This window comes from Canis lupus, chromosome 30 (genome assembly GCF_048164855.1).
Source record: "Canis lupus baileyi chromosome 30, mCanLup2.hap1, whole genome shotgun sequence".
Lineage (NCBI taxonomy): Eukaryota > Metazoa > Chordata > Mammalia > Carnivora > Canidae > Canis > Canis lupus.
The window spans coordinates 17,064,295-17,089,574 of record NC_132867.1 but is presented as its reverse complement, the minus strand read 5'-3'; the positions used below and the strand labels follow the sequence as shown (position 1 = coordinate 17,089,574).

The following is a 25,280-nucleotide window of genomic DNA, read 5'->3' as shown; positions in this document are numbered from 1 at the left end:
AGGTTTTCCTTTAGTCTCCAGAATTTTTTCTTCAGACTTTATAAATTTTCTGTTAGCTTAAATTATTTATATGCTTTTATTTTATCCAACAGTTATGACGACTGTTTGAGTTAATTCATCTGCAGTTACTTTCTTTTGCTACTAGAAGGAGTATTTTCTTTTCTGGCAACTATGGGTTTGTTTGTTTGTTTTTTTTTTTCTTTTCTTTTGTAGCTTTTTAAGATCTCCTAGCTTAATTTATCCGTAACTACATGTGGTGTAAATGTACCCTGTTAAGCCAAAAAAGTTGAGATATCTTTCTAAGAAGATGATTAGATGATGTCTATTATTTAACAGGTTTAATTCCAGAAAGGTGAACTTGAACTGCCTCAAGGTAATTTCAGTGATTTGTAAGAGTAAGTAAATCAAATAATCACATTGATTTTTAAGTTAAACAAAATGTTTGATAAAATCTGTTAAAAGGAAAAATTGTCTTTGTTTTACCCCTTTTAAAAATTTGTTTAAAAAATGTTTTTCTGGGGTATTGAAATATACTTTAAGGCATATAAATTGATTACTGTGATTTGGGATGTTAAACAAATACCATAGATTTATAATACGTATCTTATGAGATGATTTAATTAGAAAATATGTGATATGAAAATATGTTGTCTACCTTTCATTTTGAATACAATGACAATTCACTGCTTGTCCTCAATAACTGACATTAACAATAATCAGCCACTTCAAAACGCCTCATCTGCTTATCTTCAGTATACTGCTTAGCAAGCATTGTCTGTGTGTCACCAGTTTTGTTTTGTTTTGTTTAAAAAAAAAAAAAACCACTATCTCCTACTTCAAGGCATACCTATTTTCTCTAATTGCCACAGGCAAAGGGGAGGTCCGTGGAAGAATAAAGAAGGTTATTGTGACAGATGAAACATAATTCACAATGAGTACTCTTTTCATCCAGCCTTAAGTAGAGGAGGATTACTTCCAAGCTGAATTTGGTGGAAGAATGTTTGAGCTGATTTTATTAACATATAAGGACCGGCCAAAGACAGAAAACCTGTTTCTCTTCAGCCGGGTGGTGGTTATTTTGTGTGTGTGTGTGTGTGTGTGTGTGTGGTGTGTTTGGGGGTCTTATTTTGTTCACCTCAAATAGAAGAGATGCTGGACAGAAGACAATCTGGAGAAGCGGAGGGAGTAGGTGGGGAGGGCAGGAAATCAGAAACTTAAAGCAATAAAAGTTGGGTTTTTCTATAGTAGAGAATGAGAAATGATGAGTTAAATATATTTCTACATTCTTTGGCATGCACATGAAATAAAGTCATACTTTTTTTCAACAAACATATGAGCTGCAAAAGTAGGTAAATTTTATTTCATAAACTTAATTTACATTTCTCTAGATAATGATTATTTTTGTCTTTCATAGTGTTAATCTCAAATGGTTTGCTCGATTTCCAGATGCTGTTTAGTTTTATATGAGAGCTTGATACTAAACTTCAATTAAGTAGGTATGTGTTTATTTGGATATTTCATTTGCTTTCAATTGTTTGTTTTGTTTTCAGTGACAGGGCTTCTATTTGATCTTTAAGAATTCTTGTATTCACATATAAATATTTTTTTCTTTCTCTTTCTAATGAGATCAGATTTTAAATTAACTAAAAGATGGGCAAAAAAATTGGACTTGATAAACATCTATGCATCATAAGAAAATTCCAGACTTCCACTGCATTTCATTTGTTTTAAATGGATTCTGATTTACATTAACAATTTTGATTCTGTTATTCCTGAAAAAAAATTCCTTTTGCTTTATTTTCAAATACTTCATAAGGGTTGTAGTTGAAGTAGTGTTCTATATGTAAAAGGAAAAGTAAGCAGTTGTTCTCTCTGCTAGCACATCTACTGTTACAGAACTTACAACAAAGTGCTATTTTTCTGCTATGTTCTTGTCAATCACGGTTTGTTATTCCAGAAAGTGAAAAAAATCCAAATTCTAAATTGAAGTCTTTCTCAATATAATGGATATATTTCAGATTTCAAATATTGTAATGAATAATTCAGGTACAATGAATTTATGTAGGTATTTCCTGGAAGAAGACATAAAAATCATAATCTATATTTTTTCTTTCGTAAATATATATTTAAAACACAATAATATAGTTCTTTTCTGTATGTCTAATATATGGCTTATATTAACCTAAATGATTTTGCCTATTTAAGTTGGCTTTGTAGATAGAAATTTTATAAAATATGCAATCAGATTCTTTCCTCTTAAAATCGTTAACACAGTTAACAAATACTTGTTACTTACATTAAACCTTTGCTTCTATTAACCGATTTTTCATTTCTGTTTATACTGTGATTGAATTGTTAGTGTTCAAAACAACAGTAACTTAAAAATAAAGAATGAACTATTCTAAAATTTCAGAAAATATAGATCATATAATTATCTGTTAATTGGAATAGAAAGCTTTCCCTATACTCCCTACAAAAAAAGTACTGAAGCAAATCACATATTAGAGAATTTATTAGAATATTCTTTTATGTTTTTGCTAATATAAGAAATAGTCTTTAAACAATATAAGAATTTCAAAGTGAAAGTATAAAAATATATGTATTTATTATTGCCAGATCATCTACAGAGATTTCCGATTTGTAGTTTTTATAACCCTGCTAATATTTACTCTGTAAAAACATGCCAACGAACACACCTTTTGCATTCGGTAAAATTTTCCACTACTGCTCTTATTTCAAATTATTGCTTTATATCATTTGAAATAACCTGTGTGTTTAGTATTATAGCATATGAATGCAATTAATGAGGACTAAAGCAATATTTTTAATTAAACAGAGAGGAAAGAAGAAAACTTTAAGAATGAAGAAGTTGATACAGAAATTATTTAAATGTTCACAGTATAAATCTTTTAGATAATAGGTTTTATTTTATGCATAGTTGAACTTAAAATCCAATGGGATATGTTGAATGATCATATATAAAAGCAAAATTCATTAGCACTCACTGAATATTATAAAATATTATAGGAAAATCATTATATTAGTCTAAGGATGAGATTTCTTTTGCAATTACATGACAAGTTTTTTTTTAAATAACATCATGTAACTTGAAAGTGATATCATTATATTTATTTTTAAATTAAGATGTGTGTTCAACAGTGTCACAAAAATAATAAAAATAGGGGTAAGTATATCAGATTTTCATGTACGATCTTTGCAGAGTCCATCTGTTTTATTTAAAATTTACTTCCTGTGTTTTAGGCCAGAACATTTTTCATATCGCTTTCTTCTTCCTCCCCCTCCCTAAAACACATTTTGCTATAAACTTCTGCACCAATCACTAGGAAAGACACAAACAGCAGTAGCAGTTCAGGAAGCAGCCCTGTGAATGTAAAAAAAATCACAGACTTTGATTTTATAAGACAAGTTGGATAGGAGTCAAAACTGCCACATGCGGTGTGAAAAAATGCCACCCTGGTGTGAACAAAAGGTTTAAAATGGAGTCAAGAAGCGTGCAAGCTCGATGTCTAAGCCTTTCCTGTGAATTGTCTGCCACAACCTGCAGGGTATCAAGTGGGCTGGAGAATAGAGGGCTCTTGGAAGCTACAACTGAGAAACATAGGCAGTCAAATGTGTTAGTTGTTGGGTTTTTTTTTTAATTTTGTTATGTTTTGTTTTGTCTCATCTAGGCATCATTATACTAAACTGTTTTACTCAAAACATAAAACAAATCCCAAAAAAGTCACATAATGTGTGAAGAAACTGTTGCTTACAAATGAATTGTTAGATTTTTTTTTTTTGCATTCCTTCATTTATAGCAAAGTAAGTCACCAACTGTACTTCATATTTAGATTCCTTGTTTTGTGGGCTTGAGTTTTATTTACAGAAGGCTGAATAGGGGAAAATGCCTCATAAAATCCTGAATACTAGAATAAAAAATCTGATGATAGTGCTCATGTTTGATTATCTTCTCAATGATCACAATGGAGGAAAAAAAACTAATAGTTCACTCTAGGAAACAAGTATTTCATAACTTAATAAATAATACAACAACAATACTGAATGAATATGTAGCAGAAATAATCCTTCAGAAGAAATACTACTACGTTATACTAATGTTACACCTTTCCTAATATATTGCAATGCAAAAATTACTCCACAGCTCAAACTGTTTGTTAACCTAAAAGAGTCAAATGGATCCAAACTTAAACAATCATCATTTACTTAAGTAACTAAAAAAGGCAATTCAATTTTAAGGACAGTTAAAATGTATACCACTGTGTCATAACCCCCACTGCAATAATCTTAATATGTTTATAAAGCCATATATGAATGCTAATTACATGATAAATCATGAATAGCATTTAAAGAAAGTAACATTTCCTAGGTGATTGTGATCTAATCAATACAAACACATCTAAATTCAACAAGAAACATCTTTGATGAGCATTGAAAAGATCCTTAAACTTAGAAGCCAGTTTTATTACATTTGCATCTTATCTCTTATTAAGGATTGGGTCTAAAGCCAGCAAATCCCATTGGTTATGAATGCAGGTCAAGACAGGAACATTTTTCTATTTACTCTTTGTAACACTGGATAGAAATCAATCTGTTACTTTCATTACAACCACACAATCAATTCCATTTAAAGTATAATACAACAGCCAAGTCCAAGGACAATATGGATCCTTGGAAAAAGCTCATACCATTTGCAGGGCTCTATTTGATATAGCTCCTGGTGAACTGTTTTCTTTCTAATTAGTGTACATGGTCACTTAAAGCAAACATACCTAAGCTGGTTTTGCAATGCAGAATCCACCCAAAGATAAAAGTACCATTTCTGTCAAAGTCGCATTTTTAAAAAAATCATTTTTCTTAAACAATAAAAACCTTAAAAGGAAGGATTCTCTGTATAGTGTCCCTAATGTGAACAAACATTATTATAGAGCCATTTTGATATTTTAAGAAAAAGGCTGTACATACCAAAAATTCTGCCTTGAAATTAGCATAGGAAATCCTAAATTCAAATGTCACCTTCCTCTCTTCTCTCAATAACTGACATTTTTTTTTATCAATCTTATCTAATGCCTCAAAATTACCAAGATTTTTGCTACTAGGAGTTTTCTTGCACAAAGCATAGCTCAGTAAACAAAAGAAATACATCCACTGTGTACTCCTTTTACACATAATAGAATCATCACTTCAATTACTTTTAAACACTAAAATTAAGATAATATTCATGTTTATAAATTACTTAAAAGCACAAGCTAAGCCACTGTACACCAACACTAGTGGTAGTTGAATGAATTATTTTCTCTTTATTTTATAAATGAGGATATTTTCCTTCTTTCACGTCAGGTTTAAACATTTCATTTTACATAGTCTTCTGATTTCCTCAAACATATAGTAAATGGATGTCCTCAAGAGCATGATTTACAATTCTCTCAGATATAATCTTTAAAATACATGTTTATTCAAAATGCATTCTCCCCTTCCAAATAATAGGGATAATTCAAATTCAAATCAACTCACTCTTGGTTGTTTCATTAAAAAGACTGTGTCATGGATGCAAATTGCATGATCTTGAAATTTTGGAGTTTGGAAAAGTTTCCTCCACTTAGTGAAATATATTTCAAATTTAGTGTCAACATTTCATTCTTTCTGCAAATCTGAGAACATGCTTCCCTGTCACCATTCAGTATTGTAACTGTTGTTAATGAATTCCCTTTTTAGTGACAAGAAGTAGTTCCTAGGACTGAACTCTCCCCAAACACAGCCTATAAATAAGCTCCAAGACATGAGGGTACTCCCATATGTTCTAAGGGGTCTTAAATGTTTCAGAACAGAAAGGGGTGTGTTTAGTGCTATACTCCTTGCATAAACAAGCACAGGCCAATGAACCCAGAGTCAAAGTCTCCAGAGAGACTGTCACCGCCTAGAAGACATTCTTCTCTACCTCCATTACTCAATTTCTGATGGCCTTGAGTGGCCTTCAGACTCTTGTACAGACTACTGTATAGTTTTGTTTTCTGGTTTTCAATGCCTTTCACCACTGAAAGCATCTAACCCTATTTCCCTGCCTTCTGGTCCACCTGCCAGGCTACCCTGTTCAGACCCTGCAAGCACCACACTTACAGACAGCTTGAACAAATCATGCTCTGGGCCCCAGTGAATTTTGAGTAAATTTGGAATGCAGAGGTTCAAGATGGGTAGACCAAGCCTCCGGTGGCAACTAAGAAGACAGCAGGAAGGACCAGGGCAGATGGAGTCATTTCAGAGTGAGGTTTGGCTTGGACCATTTGTAATACAAGTACTTGAAAAAGAAAAAAGGTCATTTCAAATATGTAGGCCAAAACTTAAAAGGAAGATGGAGATCACCTTAATGTGTAAGCCCAGGCAAGTGAACTAAATAACCTTTGTGCTGATCTTTATACGTTTATTGGTTTTTACTTTAATTGTCCTGTTGTTTTTAAATGTTTGTAAAGACACACAGGGAGTTCCTAAAAACTATAGCCTTTAAATTTGCATCCCTGATATGGTATCATAGTATTCAACATTTTCTTTACTTTTTTTTTTTTAAAGAGAGAGAAGGAAATAAATTTTTAGCAGACTCCATCCCCAGTACAGAGTGAGTCTGATGTGAGGATCAATTTCACAACCCTGAGGGCATGACCTGAGCCTAAATCAAGAGTCGGACACAACCGACTGAGCCACCCAGGGGCCCCTAATTTTAAATTTTGTATTCAACTCCAACATTTATCCTTGTAAAGGACAGCTGAACTTGCTGAAAATTCAGAAATGGACTCATCCTTTATATTCTGAGTTTGCCTGGAATGCCGGACTTCCTAAAGGAAGATCAGAATCATTAGCTGTATTTCCTTATTTTCTTTATTTTTACTTAACACTTTTTTTTTATTTTTTTATTTTTTTATTTTTACTTAACACTTGAAAAAAATAGGACTAAAATGTGACTTTTTTTCTGTTTACATTTAAATTTGCTTGTGGAAGCTCAGTTTTCATTTATCAAATGATACAATACATAATACTTTTATACTAAAGGGATTTTTAAGAAAACCAATCAATATAATTTACTATTAGTTTTCTTTTTTTAAATATGTTTTTAAAGATTTTGGTTATTTATTCATGAAGAGACACAGGGAGAGAGAAGAAGATACATAGGCAGAGAGAGAAGCAGGCTCCCCACTGGGAGCTGGATGCAGGACTCGATCCCAGGACCCGGGGACCATGTCCTGAGATGAAGGCAGAAGCTCAATCACTGAGCCACCCAGGTGCCCCTACTGTTAGTTTTCTATTGGATGCATTACATTTTGGTAAAAGTAATGAGTTTAAATTACTAAATATCTAAAAATAAATGATGTAAAATATAGTTTTTAAATGTCAAAATTTTATATGTAATATGTGTCACAAAATTATAGGCCCATACTAAATATGGTTATAATATGCTTAGTATGTCTTAAGAGGCAATGAATACTTTATATGCTTTCATTGTTGATCTGGACTGCAGGTGGAAACCCTACCTATCAGCTATGCTGTTCTCTAATCAAAGAAAATATGTGTCACTGTGGTTTTGAGGAAAAATATATCTTAGTTAACATTATTTCTCAAAGCAAAATCTCAAGTTCAAATCTATTGCTAGGAGCTCATACTTCTCAATTTCTATTTAATAATTTAAAATATATAGTTGATGGGGCACCTGGATGGTTTGGTCATTTAAATGCCTGACTCTTAATTTCGACTCAGGTCGTGATCTCAGGGTGGTGAGACTGAGCCCTCCATTGGGATCCGTGCTTGGTGGGGAGTCTGCTTGAGATTCTCTCCCTCTCCCTCTGCCCCTCCCCTGCTCATGTGTACTCTCCCTCATTCTTCAATAAATAAATCTTCAAAAAATAATAAAATAAATAGAAATAATAAAAAATACAATTGAGATACAGTATAATTTTTGCTATCAGAAGTCAACATTCTTCAGTTGTGTATATTTAATTCTGAAATGCTATTTTAAAAATGGAAAAAATCATAGACTTCTAAGCCCATTTTTTACTTTAAAAAAGGTTGGATGAACTTTAAAATATAGTATTTCTAAAGACTATTAATTCTTCCATAGGTTGAGACCAAAAAAAGGTATAATAGCTTGAAAGATTAATATTATAAACAATGTAAACTTGCAATAAATTGGGAACTGTTCTTTGGGGGTGTGAATCATTTAATAGAAGTCTGCTCTCAAAAAGACATTTCTAAAATTACTCATAAAGTGAAATAGATATTGACAATGTTTTCTGTCAAGTAGTCCTTTTGTCTTAGATATATTCACTCTTTCAACTAACATTTTTTTATTGCCTTTGTGCTTTCCCAGGTTTTGAAGACACTGATATATTCAATGCATATTTGTTGCAACCCTATTTAGCACCATTCCAAGTGCTAAGTGTGTAATTACAATTTTTTAAACAATTGCTTTTTTAAATAACTTTTTAAGAGGATTATGTGTTATGATGGAGAACAATGAGAGCTGGAAGAAGAAGAAAGAGTTCCTACATAGATAAGATAGTCAGAAAAGGTCAAGGGGAAAGGTCTCCAGAAGCAATATGTGAAATGATGTTTGAAAAATGAGAATGACCAGGCAAGGGAAGAACAATGTATAGTTTCTCCACTAGAAAGAATAGGTTGTGTGAGGGACCCAGCGCAGAAAGACTAAGTATATGAGAAGCAATAAAAGTAGACCATCGCTCCTAGAGCATAACCAGAGAGCAGGAAAGGAGTGACTTGAGGCCTTTGGGATAGGAGAGTAAGAAACTTACCCTCACAGATTTATAAGGCCATAGAGAAGAGTTTGAATTTATTCTCAGGGCAGTGGATAACTCCTGAGGCAGAGTCTCTTAGGAATGAGATATTGAAATACATATTTTTTAACCTTCCTAGATTTGGAGACTATCAATTGTAATGAAATGCATTAAGCAGTTGTTCTTAACAATATCAAATAATAATTCCCACATCATTATTTGGTGAATAATTCAGGCTTCCTCATTTTTCTTAACTGAAAGCTGCATGCTTGGGATATTTGTTTTTGGATTTTGTTCCCAGAAGCTAATGAAACAAGGAGCTTCCTAAAAAGCCAGTGTTAACTTGGTTACTCTGGTTATTGGGTAAGGTACATGATTCTGGAAACATATGTAATATTTTCTATCAAGAATAGTTATATTCCCTGAGTTTGTATACTCACATGGCAAAATAATTCACTGATAAGATTTTATTTAATTTTATATGTGTTTAAGTATTTAATTGAAAAGTTTAAGGGCATCACTCTATGCATTAGAAACACTGAATCAGGTATTTTCAGTTTGTTCGCAATTGAACCAGTTGAATAGCACACACATGTAGGTTACTTTATGTTACAAGTAAATGTAATACTATTCTCTACTGAACAATGAGTAATTGTTCTCTATGAGTAATAGTTAATTAAAATATCCTTTAAGTTTGTAATAACTTTTAAAAGTTAACTGATTAGACCTATTTAGGGAAGATAAAATATGTTCATTAAACCAAAAGGAGAAGAGCTCTAAAGATCGGATAAGCAGTTGGAGTCATCATTAATAAGCTGTGGCCAAGGCCACAACTTTGAAAATTAATAAAGCACAACTATTAAGCTAAATTACAAGGTGTTTCTGCTGAAATGTTTAATCACAAGCTTCATTGTACTTTTTAAGCCCCTTAATGACAAATAATTACAGCACTGTAAATTCTAGATATTAAAACACATGACTAAGAGTAACATGCTTTAAACTTACCATGAAAGTACTGTAGTTGACATTTTTAATTGGGGCTTCTCGTTAGTGAAGTTTTCCCCAAGCAAATATCTTACACCTTTTAAAAGAATAATATACAGATCATTCCTTCCAGAAGATCTATATTTAACCAGGTATAAGAGGAAATTAGGCTTCAACGAATGCTTAATGCACTTACATGTAGAACTTTTTACTTAATGTTGAGAGTGTGCTTTTATAAATGCATTCAATATTTTGGTTTCCTTTAAAAAAATTTTGATATAGGACATCTATACTAATCTTTATATATTGAAATGTCTTTAAATGTTCAATGTGAAAAATCTAATTTAAAACCAGACAGTCAAAATTGTCACTTTATATAAGATCTTATCTACTTTACGTACATATCAATGCATTACATGAAAAGGTTTTACTGGGGTAACAGTATATAAGGGATATTAGACCACAAAGTGAGTTTCAAGACAGACTTCCTAGTAGCAACTTCATTGTAGGTACCAGTGAAACTATAAAAGGCTCAGAATAAGGAGATATGAGAGTATTTTCCAAAGACTGTTTTGGGGAGCACTGTAACTGCTCCTCCAATCAATTTGAGTGATGGAGTTTCAGACCAATTGGAGAGCTAAAGTTGGGAGACAGAATGGAAACGCTCTTGTGGGGACTACGTAAGTGACACATTCATTACTAGCTGCTTTACACATTACACATTCATGAGCTAGCTGCTTTAGGGTCAGATCAAAGGAGAACTTCCTCCAAGGTTGACATCTGGTTAAATTTCCAGAGCTTGTAGATGCAAAGAATGCATGAAGGAGTATGGCCTGTGGACCAAGGCAGTTCAGTTCCAACCATGAAAAGAAACTGCCCGAGGAAGCACTTGAAAGGATGGTAGATGCCATGAGGGAGGTTGAGTGGAGTAAATACCTCAAAAGACGAACTGAGGATGGCACAGCTATGAGATGAAAATCTATTATCCAATGCACAGGAAGCATAGTAGAATATTCCCAATAGGGATCTCTGATGTACATTCAAAAGCACCCCATGAGCTTTAGACAACCGCTTAGACAATGGGAAGCCCACTTAAGACAATAACAGTAAAATGAGTATTTCTTGGACCCTCACTAATCTCTACTATAGCTTTGACACTATGTAGTAGAAACTACCCTTAAGAAGATGCTGGAAGGGACACCTGGGTGGTTCAGTGGTTGAGTTCTGCCTTTGGCCCAGGACATGATCCTGGAGTTCCAGGATTAAGTCCCAAATCGGGTTCCCTGCATAAAGCCTGCTTCTTTCTCTGCCTATGTATCTGCCTCTCTCTCTCTCTCTCTCTCTCTCTCTTTCTGTATCATGAATAAATAAATAAAATCTTTAAAAAAAAAAAAAAAAGAAGATGCTGGAGGAGGAATGCAAGCCTGAGGTGGGTATAAAAAGTGTAAAAGTTCTTCTTTCTGTTTCCTGGGCCACAGATACCATACCTGCAGTGGATCCCATTCTGGGTAAAAGGAGAGATGAGTTTAGAGGGATAGGCAGTAGCCAGTTAATGTAGAGCTGGTCTATTTTTAAAAATTAGACTATATTTTAGAGCAGTTTTGGGTTCACAGCAAAATTAAGTGGAAGGAATAGAGATTTCCCATATATCCCTGCCCACACAGATGCATAGTTTCCCTCATTATCAATATTATTCATCAAAATGGTACTTTTTTTTTTTTCATAACTGATGGGCCTACCTTGACACATCATTATAAACCAAAGTCCATTAGAGTTCATTGTTCCTGTTGAGCATTCTATGCTTTTGGACAAATGCCTAATGACAGGTACCCACCATTATAGCATCATACAGATAACTTTCACTGCCCTAAAAATCTTCAGTGCTCTATGTGTAGCCTTTTCAGATTGGCTTCTTCCACTAAGTAATATATATGCAAGTTTCTGCCATGTCCTTTCACGACTTGGTAGCTCATTTCTTTTTAGCATTGAATAATATTCCATTGTGTGGATGCATTTGGGGCCTTTTATTTATTTATTTATAAAGATTTTATTTATTTATTCATGAGAGACACAAGGAGAGGCAGGGACATAGGAAGAGGGAGGAGCAGGCTCCATGCAGGGAGCCTCATGTGGGATTCCATCCCAGGACCCGAGGATCATGACCTGAGCCAAAACAGGTGCTCAACCACTGAGCCACCCAGGTGCCCCCTTTTGTTTTTTTATTTTTTAAGATTTTATTTATTTATTCATGAGACAGAGAGAGAGAGAGAGAGAGGCAGAGACACAGGCAGCGGGAAAAGCAGGATCCCTCCAGCAGAGAGCCTGACATGGGACTCAATCTTGGGTCTCCAGGATCACACTCTGGGCTGAACATGGCACTAAACCACTGAGCCCCCCAGGCTGCCCACCTTTGGTTTTTTAAAGAAAGTTTTCAATCCATGTGCAATGGAAAGAACTTGTAAAGTTTTAAGAGGAGTGACATGATGAGATTTGTGATTTAAAAGTATAAACTTGGCTTCTTTATGGGGGAAGAGATTAAAGGATAAAGTCCAAGAGAACAGTTGGGGTGCTATTACAATAGTTCTGGTGAGAGAGGAGAGAGCTACACTCTGGGGTGATAGCAGTTGAGATGAACAGAATGAAATGGTTTAAAAATATATGTATGAAGAAAAGTATAATAGCACTTGTTGATGAATCAGATTTTGAGAATTATAGAAAGAGAGGTCAAGTATGAATTATGGGGTTTGGGCTTAAGTAATTGGGTGGATGAGAGTATTTAACAAGGGCGGGAGGTGAACTAGGCCTGGAAGTCCAACTGGAGTGGATTGACGCCAGGCCAAAAACTCTGCACCTCAGAAATTTTCTATTTGAAGTTTATAAAAATCCTCACCAGACGTAAATCTCATTTCCTTTTTCTTGCAGATTGTTGGCCACTCCTTCTAGGCTCCAGGGATATGAATAATGCTCTTAATAATGTCAAAGAATTTCCATCAATCCTTAATTGCCCACTAATCTGTTTCCACTGTCCTAACCATCTTTTTGATGGTGTTCCCAGCCACTACCAAACTTGACATTTTACATCCGGCATTACTTTCTCAGCTTATTCGTCTGTTTTATTTCTTTCTTTTATTTCTTTCTTTTCTTTCTTTCTTTTTCTTTCTTTCTTTCTTTCTTTCTTTCTTTCTTTCTTTCTTTCTTCTTTCTTTCTTTCTTTTTCTTTCTTTCTTTCTTTCTTTCTTTCTTTCTTTCTTTCTTTCTTCTTTCTTTCTTTCTTCTTTTTCTTCTTCCTTTTCTTCTTCTTCTTCTTCTTCTTCTTCTTCCTTCTTCCTTCTTCCTTCCTCCCTCCCTCCCTCCCTTCCTCCCTCCCTCTCATCCTCCCTTTCCTTCCTCCCTTCCTCCCTTCCTTCCTTCCTTCCTTCCTTCCTTCCTCCCTCCCTCCCTCCCTCCCTCCCTTCCTTCCTTCCTTCCTTCCTTCCTTCCTTCCTTCCTTCTTTTGGTTGTTTTTTTTCCCCAAAAAAACTTCTATTATTTGCAAACATTTATGTCAGTTAAAATGTCAAAATTCTTTTTGGAATTCTAAATAAATAGCATAGAAGGAGTCCATGACAGAGTGCTAAGATCATTTACAGTAGGTTGTGATCATAATCACTGGCTAAGAGTGTACACTCCATCATAGTAGCTCCCATTGGCTAAAAGATTAAAATAAGGGCAGCCTGGGTGGCTCAATGGTTTATCGCCACCTTCAGCCCAGGGCCTGATCCTGGAGACCCGGGATCGAGTCCCACGTCAGGCTCCCTGCATGGAGCCTGCTTCTCCCTCTGCCTGTGTCTCTGTCTCTCTCTGTCTCTCTCTGTCTCTGTGTCTCTCGTGAATAAATAAAATCTTTTAAAAAAAAGATTCAAATAACACTCAGAGCATATAAACAGTTTTTTATTTTTTAAAAGATTTTGTTTATTCATGAGAGACACAGAAAGAGAGAGAGACAGAGAGACAGAGAGAGGCAGAGACACAGGCAGAGGGAGAAGCAGGCTCCATGCAGGGAGCCTGACGTGGGACTCTATCCTGGGTCTCCAGAATCACATCCTGGGCTGAAGGTGGCGCTAAACTGCTGAGCCACCCGGGCTGCCCTAGTTTATAATATTTTTCGTCCTATATTCATTTTTTAACAAAAATGACTGAGAAATGAATAGCATTAAAATCAATCTGCAATACCAATGTTAATTTCCCTGTTTTAATAATTGTATTATAACTATATAAGATATTAACATTAGGGGAATTGGGGTCAAGGATCTATATACACTCCATGTACTATTTTGTAACATTTCTATAGGTCTAAAATTATCTTGAAATACCAAGTTAAAAAGTAAACCATTCCTGCAAGGGGAGAATTAAAAGGGAAGTACATTTCCAAGATATCTAAAACAGACAGGTGGGCAGCCTGGTGGCTCAGCAGTTTAGCACCGCCTTCTGCCCAGGGCATTATCCTGGAGACCAGGATCGAGTCCCACGTTGGGCTCCTTGCCTGGAGCCTGATTCTCCCTCTGCCTGTGTCTCTGCCTCTCTCTCTCTGTTTCTCGAATAAATAAATAAAATTTTAAAAATAAATAAATAAATAGATAAAAGAGACAGGTATTCAAATATCAGCACTAAAAGAGTGTAATTCAGTGTTATGCCTTTACTTACTCTTGATTAAATGCATGAGTTCGCTTACATTTGCAAATGAAATCTGATTAAATTATATGAAATAAAGTAAAACAGGAATATATGAATAAATATATGACTACATAAAATGTCTTGGGGCTTAATGAATAAACAAGAATTAATATTATCTCAAAGAGTTGTAATGGAGTTAAGAATCCACCATAAATCTAAATTCAGACTTTCTTACATTCTAAACCTGCTTGCCCTTGTTCTTAAGAAAAAAATATTTTATAAATTCCCTTAGTTCTAAACCATGTCTTTTAGTTTAAATCACACCATTTTTCTTTACTCAGGTACAAAATATCAGAGTCCTCTTTTACTCTTCCTTCTTCATTTTTGCTTTTGTCAAGTTTCTAAGTCATGCCAAATCTTTGTCTTCATTATCATCGCTTTTCACTTTTTTTGAGAGAGAGAGAGAAAGAGAGAAAACGAGAGAGAGAGAGAGAGAGAGAGAGAAAGCAGGGGGTGGGGTGGCAGAGGAAGAGGAAGAGAGAGAATCTTAAGCAGGCTCCAAGGCCAGTGCAGACCCAGATGTGGGACTCTATCTCCTGATCCTGGGATCATGACCTGAGCCAAAATCCAGAGTCAGATGCTTAACTGCCTGAGCCACCCAGGTGTGCGCCCCCACCCTCCCCATTATTTTCACTTTTATCTTACATTAAGTCCTTATTGCTTCTCTGGGGTATGACATAAGAATATCCTCCTATATACCATCCTTATTTTCCCTGGCTCAAGTGGTCCATTCTATATATATAAGATAAATTATTCACTATAAATTATAGACCTAGTCATGTGCAAAAGCTTTCAGAGGAAATATATCACTTTAAAAAAGAAAATTAAAAAAAATTCCTCTGGAATCTGTATATATATATCATGGCTCCTTTAAGTCTTATAAACCTCAACCTACCCTCTTCTTTCTACGTATGTTCCCTGCCCTCCTGCCAAACTGTATTGTTTGCTGTTCCTTTAAGAGGCTCACACTTTTCCATCTCTGCCTTTGTTCATGTTGTTTCCCTACAGCTGAAATTTTGTGTTCTCTCAGTTATTTAAAGGACCAGCCTTAATGCACAAAATCAAGATATAATAGTAAGATGACAGAGTGGTCTTGCCCTTGAAATGCTCCTATTAAAGGACGTTCTACATGAAACTTTCCTAATCCACTTGTTAGTATTTAGGCTTTTCTCTGACCTGCCTTTGTTATTGTGAAGGCATAGATAGGAGTGTAACCTGATAACACCCTCCCAGGTGTTAATTTCATAAGCCTGACTCTGTTTATACACATTTTTTTTATACCTTGAAATGTCCCAGAGAAATTGGCACTCAGAAAAGATCAATAGAATTAGCAAGAATACTGAAGAAGCAACCATTACTCAAACTCAGTTCTCAATCACCTCCTCCCTTCGCTAGCGAAACTTCTTACCACAACTAACTAATGTACATATTTTTTAACTTTAAAATATTGACAAGCATGCTGCTTTTCAGATTTTTGATTAATAATAATCCAAAATTGTGGATCAGTGATCCACAATTACATATGACATGATTCTAGATGTAGAAATCATATGTCTCCTTTATTCTGCATACTGTTCAAATTTCCAGCTGAAGGAAAGCATAACTGAGCAGGAATCATGACCTAAATGCAGTTCACTCTATTCAGAATTCTATTCTCTTACCGTATTTATTATCTAATATTTACAGAATCCCTTCATGTGGTTGTTTGAGCTGTGCCCTGTAAGAGGGACAATGGCCAGGGAGATGAGTGAAGCTGAAATCCAACCCGTACTCTGCTTACCAAACCATAAGTATGACTCCAATTACACTTGCAAGTATGCATGTGTCATCTGCACAGAGAAAAGAGCACCATTTTACAATTCACAGAAAGTACAAGGGGGGGATTAATCTAGCCAATAAACTTTAATATGTTATATAGAAAAACTTTTCAATACTGAAATCCTTGGTGTGTTTTTTTAAATCCAATTTTGCTGAAAGGAGTGCAATTTTCATCTAAGTGTATTCCAACATAGGAGCAGTAAAGAATTCTATGAATTAAACATACACACTCAACCTAGAAATAATAAAAAGATACATTAGGTCATTGGATCGATTTCTTTTCCAATGTAAGATTGTTCTCTCTTGTGTATTTTTCATTGCTGTGTCCCATACGAGTTTAAACTATTTAAACTATGGTTCTTATTCTATTTCCCAAGGGTGGGTATTTAAGAATCTAATAGAAGTCCATGATAATGAATTGAAGGGTAGGTATTTTCACTTTATGCTTTTTTGGTGAAGTAAACCAGCCTAGAATTCAGGGCACTTGTTATTACCCTTATGTTTATTATTATTATTATTATTATTATTATTATTAATCAGTGATTATCTATCTGTTGGCCAACACTTGTATTCATTATGTCCATTATCTCTAATTCTATCTACAAAGCAGCCTAATGATTCTCATTTTTCCAAAAGAAAATTCAGGTGTTTAGTAATTTCCCCAAGTCCAGATGGCAAGCATGTGTTTAAACTTAGACTTAGATCCAGTCTTCCTGGCTACAAAGATTTTCTCACTCATTTATTTTTTTTAAGATATTATTTATTTATTCATGAGAAACACAGAGAGAGAGACAGACAGAGGCATAGACAAAGAGATGCACAGGCTCCAAGCAGGGAGCCTGATGTGGGACTCGATCCCAGGACTCCAGGATCATGCCCTGGGCCGAAGGCAGGCGCTCAACCACTGAACCATCCAGGCGTCCCTTTCTCACTCCTTTAAATGAAGTCTTGCAAACTATGTTCCACTTTCTTTAATAAATTTATTCACTAAATACTTGCAGAATACTTCTTATGTGGCCTTCATTTTCCTAGATGCTAGAGATGAGCAAGAGAGAGATTACTTGCTCTTAAGGGCCTTACATTAAAGAAAGAGACAATAAAAAATTAGACAAATACATAAGCTCAGGTATCAACAAGTACTATGACATAAAACAAATCAGGGTAATGAAATACAGAATAGTGAGTTGGAAGCAGTGGTTGGAAAGTTAGAGGAAGTCTTTCTGAAGAAATACTATTTAGTAATGGCCAGAGTGTAGTAAGAAGAAAGTCACGTGAAGGTTGAGTGGAAGAGTATCCCCAGGTAGAAGAATCATAGCATTTTAGAGAAACTCCATGAAGGTCAGCATCACTAGGACAGGATGCACAAGTGGAAGAGTGGTAGGAGATCAAGTCAGAATGTAGGTAGATCTCATAATGCAGGCTCAAGTAGGCAAGGGTAAGGAGTTGGTGGTGGTAGTGGTGGTTGTTGTTTTATGATGAGAAACCATCGGAGAGCTTTATCTAATTTAGGTTTTTTGAAAAATCACCTAGACTTAGGTATAGGAAATTAACTCTAGAAGACTGGAAACAGAAATACCTGTTAGAAGCTATTCCACAGCCTTCACAAGGGATGACAGTGGCTCAAGAAAGAGTGGTAGTAGCTCTAGAGGTAGAGAGAAGTGGTTATGTTAGAACAGAGTTGAAAATAGAGTTGGCAGGTCTTGCTGATGGAAAGGATGTGGGTGTCAGAAAAAGAGAGAAACCCAAGATCACACTTAGGTTTTACACTTGAGATACTTGGGGGAGGTTGGTGCCATTTACTGAGACAGGGGAATATTGGAAAGGAGCAGGATTTTAGGAATGGATAAGTGGGAAATTAAAAAGTTTGTTGCATAAAGTTTATGGTGTTTTATAAGTGTTTCTCTCCCATTTGGTCTATAGCATTACAAGTACATCAGAAAAGATCAAAAGGGTGTTGGTAGACACCTCCCATAGATATGTGTAAGATGTGAAAACAGGTCTCTACTCATCCACAAATACAATACTGCCCCTAATATTTTATATTATACCTAGATAATTATTCATTGGACACATGGTTTGATTTGGATCATCAAATCAATGATTGAATAGAGCCAGAGAAGAAATATATAATGACTATTAATCTTCTTTTTGCTCATCAATCATTCCTATGATGTCCAGGGGCAAATCATCACGGGTCCACTCTTTCTATCTAAAAATGTGTGTTTTCCCATGGTCCTGAGGTTGGAGGCAGACATATAGAGTTTGCTGAGATTTTTTTGCCTTTGTTGGTTTTCTGTCTCTTCCTTTCAGAATTATTCTCAAAACATGTCTCTTCAAAAAGGATTCCACAGTTGATCCAAGCCACACAGCAAAGAGCCCTAATATTTACTGAGGTTCTGAAGAGGGTATCATTTGTATCACTCTGGAGCCCTTAGAACTGACTACATTTCTTAGCTTTCCTTTTGGTTCTAGGTGCTTTCTACCTAGTAGGATTGTAACCTGCTTAAGGTAAGAGGTGATGTCTTTTGCATCACTCAGTACTAAGTACAGGGCTCACATAAGACGGCTTTGATTAGTTTTTGCTGATTTAAAAAGAAAGAGAAAGGAAAGTCTCTTTTTCCAAAATTCAGAAGGATGCAAAATAGCAAAGTTTTTTTTGGTGACTTTCATCATATATTTGTGAAATAATAAGCTGCTAACTCTGGAAGCAATATTACAAATAGCATGATCCAATTCTATTCTGCATTTGAATCATTGCTAGGTAAGCTGCCACTTGCTGAAATCAAAACAGACAAACAGAAAATCAAAAAGAACCAGAATGTACATCTGTGTCTGTCAGCGAAATGCTTTGGTTTGCTGGTGACTGGTTTGTTCTTTGGAGTTTTATGGTTTTTTAGTTGTTTTTGCTATTTTGAACCTTATTAACATTCCTATGGTTTATTTTACCTGTAAATGGTGATCAGCAACATGAGTAGTAAGAAGGGAGGACATAACGTTTGAAGGAAGCTTCTCACCAACCAATTCGAAGGAGCTTCAATCAAGTTGAAGAGTCTCTCCACTTGATTGGAATTTCAAAGCAATAATTACATGGTGATAGTTATTAGGATTAATGTGGGCTAGTTTGATTTTATAACCTGTAAGAGTCATCCAAACACTAACAGCATTTCCTTTTTTTTTTTAATATTTTATTTATTTATTAGAGACACACATAGAGAGAGGCAGAGACACAGGCAGAGGGAGAAGCAGGCTCCATGCAGGGAGCCCGACGTGGGACTCGATCCTGGGTCTCCAAGATCATGCAGCGGGCTGAAGGCGGAGCTAAACTGCTGAACCACCGGGGCTGCCTCTAACAGCATTTCCTAAACAGTTTATTATACAGAGAAAAAATCTTTTGACTAGCAAACAAATACATGTGTCCACATATCCTTGGTGGTTTGCTTTTTTCTACTGGCTAGTCTTTAACAAACTTGAATTTGTGACAGTGAAATTTCAAGTACTTTGTCACTTTCGAGTAAAATGATCTAATAAGTTTTCTGGCCAAACACAGCAGAAGCCTGGAATTCTTAGACTCGACAGAGGTATAGATCCTTTTTAAAGTTCAGCCTAAAATAGTGAGCTTTTGTCTTTATAAACTGGAAAAAAACATGAAAGATTTATCATGAAAGGAAATGTGGCAAGAAGTGCATGTCTATATTCTAAGATTTTTCCAATTACAAATAAAAACACTAGAATTATTTTTCTCAAGCCACAAGTTGAAAGTAGAGTAACCCCCTCCTATTTTACATCTATTCTCATTGATCAATGTGGCTAGATAATTCCACCTCCCTTTCCCACAGTTTTGATTCAATCTGTTATAAGTCCATCTTTTAGAATGCTTGCTGTGCCCAGTGGTCAGAAACAAATTTGGTTCAATACTAAACTGAGTAATTCAAGTGGACAGCCAAATAGCTGATATTATACTCATCTGTGACTGAAAACAAAACAAAACAAAAAAACCCACAGAGATAAATTGGATTTGGTGAGAGAGATGATAAAAGACCTTGGTGAAAATATAGTGAACAGGTTTGTCAATATGGAGAATTTCTATTTCCCTTCTTAAGTATGTTTTTATGTGTATGATTTTGTGATATATCTTATGCTTTTAGCATAGTGTTTCTTAAATTTCTACTACCAAAATGGCTTGTCAAATTCCCACAGGTAGGAGACCATCAGGGATTCTCCAAAAGAATCTTACTTAGCAAATGAGCTTGCATCTTCTAATAAACAAGTCATGAGAATATTAATGTTAATACTAATTGCCTAGAAGCAGTCTAAGGGGAAATAGAAAAATAGGGTCCTGATTCTTTCCTCTAGAGCAAAAAAAATCTCAGGGAAGAGGAAATTATCAAAATGTAGTTCTAGAACATTGAAACTCCTCTTCATGTTGAAAAGGATGTATAATAAGCACATCTGTGTTTGGGAAGGTGAAGTTTAACTCATCTTGTGTCAAGTATCTTCAAATACGGCATGAAAATTCTTGGCAATTTCAACATGCACTCACTTCCTCCTGTGTACCAGGCAACATGGACCGAAAGAGGATACATAAGACAAGGAACTGGAAATTCCAAGACAAGATGATAGAGTTGCTCCTCTACTAAGGCATCCTGATTTTTCTATAACATGAGGATATTCCCTAAACTTCCTCTTAACTTGAGCAGTTAGAATCTTTGTGGACCTCAGTTTCATGCCAAGTCTAAAACCTAATTTTACGAATCCAAAGAGTTGCCAACAGAATCATAGAGGAGGAGGTGAGTAAAGTATGAAAGATAAAAGATAGAAGGAGAGATAGATAGAGCATGAGCCAACATAGAGAATGGATTTAGCTGAATACAAAGTTTCAGTTGGAAAATATCAACATGGAGTTGTCTTAGGTTGATCCTTCACAAAAATACTATTAAGACAATGTCGGAAATGCACAATGTATTTGAGCTGTATGGTAATGGACCGTTGCAGAAACATTCTAAAGCATGGGTATGGCCAGAAAGCCATGCAGAGAAAATGTGGTTTCTTTTGGGACCACTAAGAATGAGACAGAGATGGAGAGACCAAGAGAGGTAGATAGTAATCAGAATCCTGCAAAACTAAGATAGACACAAAGTGACTCTAAAAATTAATATTAAATTTGTATGTAGTATTCCAAATTTGAAATTGCTCCTACCCTGCACTCAACAAATTGTCTGGAACATCATGCTAATTCAATAATAAATGTAGAGCAGATGTTTAAAACTGTGTGATTGTAAAGACCAATCCTATTCCATAAACTGTAATGTTAAACGTGAATGTTGATGAGAAGGCACTACCACGGATTTGGGATGGCTTCATCCTTTAAAACCCTTTGGTGAGCATAAAATAAGAATGGAGACGATACAGCGACATTCTGTTTCCTGAGGACACCGCTAGTACTGAGTCAGCATGATTACTTCAACAAACATTCTTTGATCATCTACAATTGTTTTTCGGTTCACAATGCTTACATTCTAATGAAAAGAGAGCCAATAAAGAGAAGATAAACAACAATGAGGACTTCAATTTAGCTGAAGGCAGCAAAAAATTTTAAAAAGAAAATGTCATTGGTAATTGGCACTCAACTATCTTGTAAATTGCAACAAAAGGGTTTTTTTTTTTTAAGAATATAAGAAGAGGCAATATTTCCACAAATATTATATGTTCTCCTAAAATTGAACACGGAAAGTTATACTATTTAAGATAAGATCTCAGTCTTGGGTCTCTGTTTCTGTAGGTTATAATTACTTATAATTTTTTTTTAAAGTCTACCCTCTGAAATATTTTAAATTCAGTCAATCATGCAACATGGTACCTCCTAAAAACTTGTTTTTCAATAGTACCTCCTTGGATCTAAAAGAGTAGAATAGCCCTCCGCCCCCCAGATTAGACCCCAAGTGGCCTACAGGGTAATTGAGAAAGACCAAATACATCATGGCAATTCCTACCTTACTAGGAGAAAAAAAAATGAATATTACCTTAGGACATCAAGGAATACTAACTAGACTCACCTTCCAAGAAATGAGTTAAATGACTTGTATTAACCCTCCATACAGATACACAAATACTTATATTCCCTTGTAAAACTGATTGGGCACCAAATGATTATACAAAGGCTGTAGGAATTTAACTCCTGTCTTTAACCACAGTTTTGGTAGTTTTTTAGAAGAATGCTTTAAACAGCCTTAGCACACACTAAGTAGATAACTGGGAGAAAAAATAATTCTGTAAAATTTAGGATAAAACTTCTCTTTCACCAGAAAGACCCTAATTATTTATTATGTTTTGATCATGGGAAAAAAATATTTTACATCCTACCTATCCTTCAGAGATGTATTTCCCTTAAACAGATGCCAACTATACCTTGATGTATATTTGAGACAAGCTTCGATTCACAAAGATGATTTTCTTTAAACACTATTTCAAAATACATGACCATAGGAGAGGGAGATGTAGACAGCCAAATCCCATCACATATGCATACATTTAACTTCAACAATGTCTATAGGGCTAAGCACATACTAGTAATACAAGGTCTTGTGGCTCTTTTTAGCTTACTGACTGTGTTACAGTGGGAACTTTCAGTTAAATTTCCAACTCAATCATTTCCTGGTACCCCAAATCTTTGTAAAATCAGCAAATGACTGGCTGCTGTTTCGTTAAATACAATTGGATTAAAACTTAACACACAGGGTTCCTTCCACAAATGAAATTTTAGAACAAACTTCTAGTGAACAATTGGAAGTCTCTTTAATAAACTACGACACAGATTGATAAATGAACTTCTGTGAATCAAGAGCTAGAAGAATTTTGACTCACAGTGGTGGGGCCCAAATGTATTATTTTTCTTTGCTTACATTCCTTTCCTAAATGACTGAGCAAGCTTATTAGAGCAACAAAGTACTCCGTGTCAAAACCAAAAGGGAGATTGAGGATGAAACTAAATGCGTTTGGTACAGCCTATGTGCCAAAATACATAGGACAAACGTAGAGGGGGCATTTCTTTCTACTTAATCTTGTAATTCTGTTTGGTTACTTCTCAGATAAAGAAATGAAGGTTTAACCTGGAGGATGGATGTGTCTTATCCAAGGTCACTGGATATACATAGGGGACCCTGGACATTAACATATTGGTTTGATATTAAAACTCCTGCTTATATTTTATTCCACCCTTTCAGTTTGCATTAATTATCAGAAGCTATAACCTTGATTAGAAAATCCTGAATGCTCATTTTGAATCTGGTATTGCTTTGGGAGGAACCAAGGGAGTTTGCTTAGCATAACCTGCTTTAATGATATCTGTTGCACTAATCATTTTAATTTCTTTTAAAAAAATCAAACACTTTGCTTATATGAGTTGTTAGTGTTCCAGCTTCTCACATCCATGAATTATTGTCACTGTCTTTATGACACCGGCAGCAAACACAGAGGGAGTGATATAGTTAAGGGAAAGCATGTCACCAAGAGTAAGATCAGAATTTATACAGTCCTAAAGTGTGACATTTTACCCTTGATAGCATACTTCTTTGTAGCATAAACAATGAGAATGATCTATTTATCAAGTAAAAAAAAAAAAAAAAAACCCTTTATGTACTATTCTCATTTTGCCAGCTTTAAAATCTACTTGTAAAAAAGGTCAACTTCGAATTACAAGCCTAGGAAAAAAATGAGAGGAGAAATTTTCATTTTCTCAAACTTCAAAATTAGTACGAATTAACTAAAGTCTTTTTCCATGTGGCTCATTTTTAATTATCTTGGGCTGATAGAATGATGATAGCTCCCAAGTCTTTGAAAGTAATAAATAAGCATAACCCCCCCACCCGCCTTTACATTCTAGGAACGTATCCCATACATATATCAACAGAAGTACACTGTGTATGAGAAAATAAGCGAAAATATAAACATGGTATGTTTGACATTATGGAGCATCCTTGGAGAGACATTGATTTGTAATTCAGATCACATAGCATCTTTGATTTCTCCCATTTGCCCATGCCCCCTCCCAAATAAAACACAAAAGCTTTATCTGCAATGGATGGAGAGCAACCCAGGAATCTGTGCAGAGACTATCCATCACATTTCTGTCTTAATTGAATGACACCAGAATGAGATCGATAAAATGTAACAAGAGACAGCTTTGCATTTCCACACTCACTTATTCCCCCTCTCTATTACTCTCAGCCACTACCGTGACCAGAAAGCCCAAGTACAGAACATGAACCCTGCTGCCAGGCAAGCTGTTAGGATATGAATAAACTTGTCAGAGAAACAACCAAACTTATAAACGTTAGAAGGGAGATGGGGAGACAAAAGCTTATTAGAGGAGTTGAATAGGGTTCTTTAAAAAGGCAATTTCATAGATGTATTCTCAGCCCTAAATAACCTCCTCAAATGCAGTGTTTCAGATAGATAATCTGTACAGCTCTCCCTCTGTACCCAAGATTTCTTGAGAATGTATGAATGTCTGTCTCAAGAGCAGATGTGGGGACATCTCAGCTCAAATCTGCAAGTCCTAGAATAAACGCCAGGCAGCTGTGATGTCCGTATGGACAAGGTTCCTGAGATCTCCAATGCATTATTGATAACCTCATCATTCTGCTAAAAGCAAAGGCTGACATTGTTATAATCTCAGCCTTCTCCTGAAGAGCTCTGGCTTTGCCTTGGAATCGATCACAGGAAGAAGTAAACCAAAGAGCAAAACTGTGCATGTAAAAATCAAGAAGGTTAAGAAGTGTCTACGACATTCACTTCACTCTGAGTGTGTTAACTAAAATCACATGACCTGCTTTAGTGTTTTAAATACCTTTGGCAGGTTACAATATAGCCATACTCTAGGCTATATGCTGCAATCATTCATGTACTATAATATTCCTCATCTTGAACTTATTAGAAGGAGCAAAAGTCTGTATTTTAGGATCAACATGTCCT

General features: G+C 35.3%; 1 long non-coding RNA gene across 1 annotated transcript; it reads left to right on the top strand.

Moving 5' to 3' along the window:
* Positions 1-697: 697 nt before the first annotated feature.
* LOC140621489 (uncharacterized) lies at positions 698-21,741 on the top strand. The gene is made up of 3 exons (XR_012021206.1): positions 698-1,345; positions 1,447-1,496; positions 19,511-21,741. It is a non-coding gene; the product is annotated as an uncharacterized lncRNA (long non-coding RNA).
* The last annotated feature ends 3,539 nt before the right edge of the window (positions 21,742-25,280 follow it).